Genomic DNA, 9,284 nt, shown 5'->3' on the forward strand with positions numbered 1-9,284 from the left:
GAAGGATTTTTGGATTAGTGTGAAAGGCTATTATGTGTACTACCTTTTCCAAAAGTTGTAGGTTCCATACCTACCCTAAATAAGGGTTTATTTGGAGTGCATGTCTATCAGATGTCACCATGATGCCAGCGTGCCAAACACCATGTTTTTTTTTGATATTTTTAGAGAGAAACCGCTTTGAGAAACAGAAACCTAGCGGCGCCTAGAGAATTGCCATGCTTTGGCTTGCACAAGGGGGTGATGCTCATGAGATTTGAACAAAGACAATTTGTCTGGTAGCCTAGGCCTCATCCCTCTATGTCAAACCTCCTTGGGGTTCCCAAACACCATGGTTGAACTCTTATGTTTTCAGCCATTATTATGCAAACTTTAGATGTCGTTTATTTAGGGTATAAATAGCTTTGAGAAACGCATGGGACCAGGGGCGTAGCTAGGATTCATCTGAGAGGGGGGGGGGGGGGGGGGGGGGCAAACAGGGTAGTAGCAAAAAAAAAAAAATTTGGTGTGATAGTCAAGGGTTCAGGGGCAACGCCTTGAAAAAAAAATTTGACATAAAATAAAAAATGTTACAATTATTAATAAAAAACTATTTCATATGTACAAATCAAACTTTCTGCTGCAGTCTTTCTCAACCTCAACGGAAAGTTCTTAAACATTATCTAATGGCAATATATAACACTGGTGCGATAATTTGAAGTTCATAACAATGCATAAATTTTATTTATGACAAAATAAATCAAAATACAAAAGTGCCGCACCCATGTGACATAGATGAAGAGAGAAAACTCTTGGTTATTCAGAGGCGTAGCTGGGGGAGGGGGGCAGGACTGGGCTGTATCCCAGTCTTGCCTCAATTTTTTTTTTTAAAAGCCCAGTCCTAGCCCAGCCCTGATGCCATATGAAATAGATTTTTATCCATTTTTTTAGCCCAGTCCAATCCTAGCCCAGCCCTGACTGCAGCAAATATTTTGATTTGTCCATATGAAATAGATTTTTATTAATAATTGTAGCCATTTTTTATGTTATCTCAAAAAAAAAATTTTATATGTTAACTTAGTTTAATGTAACTGTGTATTAGAGAATGACCATTGGTTACATGTAACTGTGTATTAGAGAAGATAATTATATGTTAACTTAGTTTAATTAGTTTCATTATTTAACTGGTACATGTAAAGCGGTTGTACCCTTTAAGGGAGAATGACCATTGGGGTGGCCTCCCAACGATCCTCTTATGGTCAAAACCTTACACCTCTCATTTAACAATAAGGGATATTATGTGTTTCATTGCTAGTTCTTATCAAAAATCTTGCATACACACTTTGAGTGATATTCATACTTTGAATGATATTCACACAAACTAGTAAATTTATTTACTATTTACTTAGACATAATCAAGTCTCATCTGACTCATATGTCTAGTAAAAACATTCTCAGTGACTGTCTTGGTTAGCGAATCTACTATCATGTCATTCAAAGGAATATAATTCATCGCTATTTCATTTTTTATAAGTATATTATGAATATATTGATATTTAACTTCTATATGCTTACTTTTAGAGCTATGTGCTCCTGTTTAAATTAATCTTATAATAACTTTATTATCACAATAAAGTTTAACTGAATCTTTTGAAATATATTCAATTTCAAATCATTTATGAATTGATTTATCTACACACCAAAGGTGTCTGCCATGTTACATGCAATATACTTAGCTTCTTGGATATATTGTGCTACACACCCTTGCTCCTTGCATGACCATGCAATTGTCCCACCTCTTAATATAAATACAAAACCAGAGGTAAACTTTGCTTCAGCTCCATTTCCAGTAAAATCAGAATCTGAATAACCTGCAAACTTTAGTCTATCTGACTGACAACATAACTTGGGTTCCTTAGTTTCATTTAGATATTTAAAAATCTTTTTCGCTACTTTCTAACGAGAAAGCTCAAAAATACTTTGATATTTACTCACTAGACTTACAATAAAACTTAAATCAGGTCTACTGCAAAGCATTGCATACATCAGGCTTTCAATTGTCTGAGCATAAGAAACATTTAACTTTTTTTCTTCATCTTTTGGACAATCATTCTTACTTACTTTTAGATTTTTTACTACAGGAGTATCCTTTGACTTGATACCTTTCATTCTAAATTTCTTTGGAATGTAGTCAAGATATTTTTCTTGACTTAGACATAACAATCTTGATTTTTTATTTTTTGTATTTTAATTCCAAAGATATATGAGGTTTCACCCATATCATTCATTTCAAATTAAGAACTTAACTATAACTTGGTCTCTTTTATCATTTCTATATCATTTCTTGTAATTAATATGACATCAACATAGAGGAATGCTATAATAAACTTACTCACACTATTTTTTACATATACACAGTGGTCTAGACTATTTGCCTTATAACTCAACTTGGTTATAGCATTATGAAATGTAGAGTACTACTGTCTTGGTGACAACTTAAGTTTATACAAGAATTTATTATACTTGTATATTTTATCCTCTTAACCTTCAATTTCAAAACCTTCTGGTTGCTGCATGAAAATAATTTTATTTAGTTTACTATTTAAGAAGGTAGTTTTCACATCTATTTAATATAGGTCAAGCTCAAAATAAGCTACCCATGCCAAAATAATATGAATAAATATCATTTTGGTCACATAAGAATAAGTTTCTTCATAATCAATCCCTTCTCGTTGAGAATGTCCTTTTGCTACTAATCTTGCCTTCAACTTATTTTCACCTTGATGCAAATAAAAAATTATCTTGTTATTTACAAGGATCACTCTACTCCTCTTAACCTTGGTTCAAACCATAAGTAAAAACAAAAACAAATCGAGAATATATTTTGCTACAATAGTTTGTATATATAATCTAGTTAAAGTGTGTCTACTCTCTAGGGAAAGGGGTAAGCCCAATGAGTTTTACGCTAACAAAAAAGTGATCGTAAGTACGACAAGCAGAGCCAACATGACTAGTTCTTTGATCTTGGGGATGGTTTCTCTGTATAAATATAAAAAGTATAATCTAGTTGGGATTTTTTATGGTAAATATGTACAATATGGTCGGTTTATTTGGTTAGGGTTCAACTTTTGGATAGTGTACTTTATTTATATATATATATATAGTAAAGTTTTTAATAGTTCATGGTTGTTAGTTTTTTTATCACGAAAATAGTCACACTCACCATGTCAAAATCCTACAACTCAATTGTAGATCTTTATATAACAGACAATATGGGTGCATTTCGTGGGCGCGATTAAATGTTTTTTTAGAAGACAAACTTTCTCATTATGAATTAAATGTCAAGACGAGAAGAATTACATTGAAGGTTGTAAGCGATAAGATATCACTCAAGATGAGATGGTGATTATATTGGTCACTCATCCCATAGTTAAAGAGCTAACATGACAGAGCGTTGCATCCTTGACGGGGGCATTCTAACCAGAGCTGCATCTTCGGGTACGAGTAGAGTTCCCTCGATGCAATAGCAGGGACTGCTGGATGTGACAAGAGATGGACGTCGTTCGGTTGCTCCTCTGAACCATGTCAGTGAGATGTCAGTCGGCTACATGGCCCTGTCGTCTCTGCTGCCTCACATGTCGATCTGAGGCACTGCGATGAGGAAGACTACCTAGTCTACCATAGTCTGCAATGTCTCTCCCACTGCAAGGCTCTCTTCTATGTGCTCCTCCTCTGCAGCCTGCTAGTGGCAACAAGCCTAATGCTCGAGGCACTGCGACACGGGAGGCAACATGGTCACCCATTACCCCACCTGTATTGTTGCCTGCAGCTTCTCTCCCACTGCTAGGATATCTTCCCCGCACTCCATCTCTGCAGCTTGCTAGTGGCAACAAGCCTACTGTGGTTGATGACCCTGCCCAAGGTGCTTGGGCCTCTATGGTATGGCCTTTAGACCCTTTCCCATGGTCTCTCACATGTTTTTGTTCTGGAGCAGCAGGCCTGGTTAGGGAAAAATCTATCATCGATTCAAGTTTCTTCTCTGGGGGGTTGGCCCACCCTCAGACCCGGATCACTCACTTTGGCCCAGTTCTAGCTTGAGGATACCCAAAGCTCCTTGTCAAGAGTTGTGTCAAGTCGCGGGCCTTGCAGTCGGTAGGCTGGTAGTGCAAAGCCAAAAAAGTATGAATCTTGAAAGACTCATCTGAAAATCAAAATTCTTTTAAGACTCTTAAGGAGAATCAAGAAGATGAAGAGGTTGTTATCCCCCCCCCCACCGCACCGCAACTAGCAGCTAACCGAGGTTATTGTTGCTCTTGATGGCGATTCTCCTCTTAGAAAACATGTTCCTTCAGTTGTTCAAATTGTTTGTTGCCCTGTTTCAAAGAAAGAAGTTGATGTTGGCCTCTATGACATCCCATATTCTTATTTCTTTATGTTGGGCGAAACCCTGTAAAAACAAGACAGGGAGCGTACCTGGATTCGCCATTGTCCGTGTAGGCAGTTCGACGTTCTCCTCAGCCGGTCGACGCCCACAACGAGCACAGGCCTAATGTCGACGGTGAGCAAGACCCGTTCCGCTGCGCCTGAATGCAGAACAATATTTTGGCAGGGAAATGTTACGAAATCTCATCATTTTCGTAACCCCAAACCTCTTTATATAATGGAGAATTGGGCAGTTACGTGAATGTGGTCTCTCCACATTCACGTAACCCCCACCCACTACCTCCATTATTCAGTCACTTACGTGACCCACTAACAGGGTGTCAAATCGGGTCAGACTGTGGGTTGGACCCGAAAACCCAAAATGTCCAACATTCTCCCACTTGACCCATTGACACCAACAGTGTAATAAATCGAGGTGTATACTGTTATCTCGATTTAATTCTTCATGTGGGTTCACATGCCACCCTTTATCACAAGGATGAATCGTATGAGTCAAGGATATGAACACCTCTTTATGAAATATCATATTTCCTTGTACTACACTACAATTCACCTTCAGTGCTTAGGCATGTAAAGAAATTACCTTTATGAATAGGTTGGTCTCTCACATATTCTATTGGTCCTTTAATATTGTTATTCTGCTATTCTCTCTAACCCATATGAGAGATTCTTTATGCAAAATCAATAATAACTCAAAACTTTAGAGAATCAAAACATAAACACAAATGTGATTACATAATGTATTGTCATACATCAGAAGGAATAAAAAAGACCCATCCCCTTTACATGTTGGGAATACAATCCCGGTGCTAGCCCTTTAGTAAGGGGATCCGTAGTCATTTCCTTCGTCCCAATTGTATCAATACATACCAGATGATTCTCAGTCCTTTCTTTAACAACAAAATATTTTAACTCCATGTGTCGACACGATGTTGAGCTCTTGTTGTTATTTGAAAAGGACACAGCTGCTTCATTATCACAAAAGATCTTTAGTGATCTCTCAATAGAGTCCACTATACCAAGACCCATAATGAAGTTCCTTATCCAAATGGCCTGTGACGAAGTCTCGTATAGAGCAATAAATTCTGCCTCCATGGTATGAGCAGCAGTGGTAGACTGCTTTCCGCTTCTCCATGAGACAACACCACCCGCTAGAAGGAAAATGTATCCAGTAGTGGATTTTCTACTGTCAATACACCCTCCTAAGTCTGCATCAGAGTATCCAACGACCTCTAGGTGGTCAGCTTTCCTGTAGGTCAACATATAGTCTTTCGTTCCTTGTAAATAGCGCATGACCTTCTTTGCTGCCTTCCAGTGCGCAATGTCTGGATTTGACTGATATCTACCAAGCATTCCCACAAAAAATGATATATCAGATCGAGTGCAGGTCTGCGCATACTGTAAACTCCCAACTGTTGAACCATATGGGACAACATCCATCTGAGCCTTCGCAATATCATCCTAAGGACAGTCCTTCAAGCTCAATTTATCCCCTTTCACTATAGGTGCCGAACTAGGAGAACAATTTTTCATCCCATATCTTTTAAGAACCGTAAGGATATAGGATTTCTGAGATAGGCCAAGGACACCCTTAGTTCTGTTACGACGGATCTCGATTCCAAGGACATAAGTGGCCTCACCCATGTCTTTCATATCGAAATGAGAGGAAAGAAAGTCTTTTGTTTCATGTAAAAGACTCAAATCATCAGTTGCAACAAGAATATCGTCAACATATAAAACCAAAATTATGAACTTACTCACACTAGTCTTAATGTAAATACACTGATCAACAATGTTTTCAGTGAATCCAAAGTTCATTATTACCTGATTGAACTTCTTATACCACTAGCGGGAGGCCTGTTTAAGTCCATAAATTGACTTATTCAATTTGCAAACTAAGTTATTTGAGTCATCTATACTGAAACCAGGAGGTTGTTGCATGTATACCTCTTCATCCAGATCCCCATTCAGAAAGGTAGTTTTCACATCCATCTGATGTAACTCTAAATCAAAATGAGCTACGAGGGCCATGATTATCTTTAATGATTCTTTAGTTGAGACAGGAGAAAAAGTCTCATTATAATCAATGTCCTCTATCTGTGTGAAACCTTTTGCAACAAGCCTAGCCTTGTACCTCTCCACATGACCTTTAGAGTCTGTTTTGGTTTTGTAAACCCATTTACAACCAACAGGTCTAACTCCATTAGGTCGAGGTACAAGATCCCACACTTGGTTCTTTGCCATAGAGTCAAGGTCTTCTTTCATGGCATTGATCCAATGTGTTGATCTTTCACTTTCAATGGCTTCTACAAATGTGAAGGGATCTTCATCAATGTCTATGAAATCATTTGACTCTTGTAAATATACCACATAGTCCGGATGGATAGCAGATTTCCTAATTCTGGTGGACCTCCATACATGTGCTACAGGTGATTCAAAATGAGCCTTTGTATCCTGTTGTTGTTGTATATCCTCATCAACAACCGGATCTAGTTGGGATTGATGTTCATTGATTGGACTTTCTCTTACATTACTCGAAGGAACAATGATAGAGAAAGTCGGGTCATTATCCTTAGCAGGTGAGAAACCTGAATCCTGCATTTCCTCAAAATTAATATTTTGAGATGCATCTATCCCAACAGAACCATTTTCAAGAAAACTTGCTTTATCTGTTTCCACTATCTGTGGTGTATGAGATGGACGATAAAACCTAAAGCCTTTTGATCTTTCTGTATAACCAATGAAGAAACCACTAGTTGTCCTAAGATCAAAAGCTTTTATATGTGGGTTATACAATTTAGCTTCTGCTGGACATCCCCATATGTGCATATATGACAAAGAAGGTTTTCTACCTGTCCATAATTCGTAAGGAGTCTTTTGAACAGCCTTCGTAGGAACCTTATTCAAAATATGCACTGCAGTCTTAAGAGCTTCACCCCACAAGGTCAAAGGAAGGTTTGAGTGATTCAACATCGCTCGAACCATTTCTTTAAGCGTACAGTTTCTCCTTTCAGCTACACCATTCTGATAAGCACTACCAGGCATGGTATACTGAGGTACAATGCCTTCCTCTTTTAGAAACCGCGCTAATGGACCTTCCTTTTGTCCCATTTCAGTGAAACGACCATAATATTCGCCACCTCTATCTGACCTGACAACCTTAATAACTTCACCGGTTTGCTTCTCTACTTCTTTCTTGAAGTCCTTAAAAACCTGAAAGACTTCAGATTTTTCAGATAATAAGTAGAGATACATATACCGTGAGTAATCGTCTATAAAGGTGACAAAATACTTTTCACCCGTATAACACGATGAAAAAGGGCCACAGACATCCGTATGCACTATTTCTAACTTTCCATTGCTGCGTTTAGCATCTTTCTTGTATGTGTTAGACTGCTTAGCCTTTATGCAGTCAACACATGGCTCTATATTCATAAAATCAAGGGATCCAAGGATTCCCTCTTTCACGAGTCTTTGGACTCTCTCTTTCGAGATATGTCCTAATCTCCGATGCCAAAGCAAATAGGATTGATCATCCTTTAGACCACGTTTATTGCCAATCTTTGTGTTCTCAATGGATTGAGATTCCTGAATTTGGAGTTTGGTTCTTAATCGATACAAACCATCACACATATATGCAGAACCTATATTCATTGAATTTTTCATAATAATAAGTTCAGATTTTTCAAATTTAAATACAAAATCAAACTTATCAAGTTTTGAAATTGAAATTAGGTTCCGACTATAAGATGGAACATAGAAAGTATCGACCAAATCCAACATGAATCCCGACTCCAACACAATTCTGCAAGTCCCAACATTCTTGACATGCAAACACATCTTATTTCCTGAGAAGATGCTTCTTTCATGCTCCGTTGGTTCCCTTTTGTTCAGAAATGCCTGCAAAGAGTTGGCAATGTGCACAGTGGCACCAGAATCAATCCACCAACTATGCAATGGAACATGAATTAGATTGCACTTATGAGAAACAAATGACTTATTACCTTTATTTTCGAGTCACTTCTTGAACTTCAAACAATCCACCTTCTTATGCCCTTTCTTTTTGCAGAAGAAACACTTTATAGAAGGACCACCCAACTGGGATTTGGCTTTCGCCTGAGAGTTTGAACTCTCCCCAGTGGTTCTCTTCTGATTCTTCTTTTTGAATGAGCTTTTCTTTGGCCTCAACCTCTGTTTATCCTTATGAGAGGCCATATGTGCACTTGGCACCCTCTCACCCTTCAATCTCTCCTCTTCTTCAACACACTTACTCAAGAGGTCATTAAAAGACCACTCATCATTATGTGTGTTGTAGGAGATTTTAAAGGGTCCATACTCAGTAGGTAACGAGGTTAAGATCAGATGGACTAAAAACGAGTCAGAGATGGCGAACTTCATGTCATTCAGTTGAGTCGCAATATTCCTCATTTCCAAAATGTGCTGTCGGATGTGACTGTCACCAGCATATTTCATAGACACTAATTTGGACATGAGGGTACTGGCCCTTGCCTTATTAGAAGTGACAAATTGAGCCTCAATGGCTCCCAAAAATTCCTTCACAGTCCTACAGTGAGGAATTGCGCCTCGAATGTTCTTAGCCACCCGAGATTGCAAAAGCAACAGACTAAGTCTGTTCGAGCGCTCCCACTTCTCAGAGGTAGCCTTCTGATCGGCTGTACTCTACTCTGTAAGAGTGGGAGGTTCGTCAATTCTAAGGGCCAGATCTAAATCCATATAGCCCAAAGTGAATAACACGATTTCTTTCCAATCAGAAAAATTCGATCCGTCTAAGATAGGGATACTACTAGAACCGTCGATATGGAAGGAACCTGATAAATCAAGGAACGAAAAAAGGGAAAGACATT

General features: G+C 38.3%; 1 pseudogene; it reads right to left on the reverse strand.

Moving 5' to 3' along the window:
• LOC149819892 (xylan glycosyltransferase MUCI21-like) overlaps positions 1 to 3,844 on the reverse strand; it is a 17,658-nt pseudogene extending 13,814 nt beyond the window's left edge.
• Between the last annotated feature and the right edge of the window lie 5,440 nt (positions 3,845 to 9,284).

The sequence above is a fragment of the Nuphar pumila genome, chromosome 12 (assembly GCF_984573655.1).
Source record: "Nuphar pumila chromosome 12, dmNupPumi1.hap1.1, whole genome shotgun sequence".
In the NCBI taxonomy this organism is placed as follows: domain Eukaryota; kingdom Viridiplantae; phylum Streptophyta; class Magnoliopsida; order Nymphaeales; family Nymphaeaceae; genus Nuphar; species Nuphar pumila.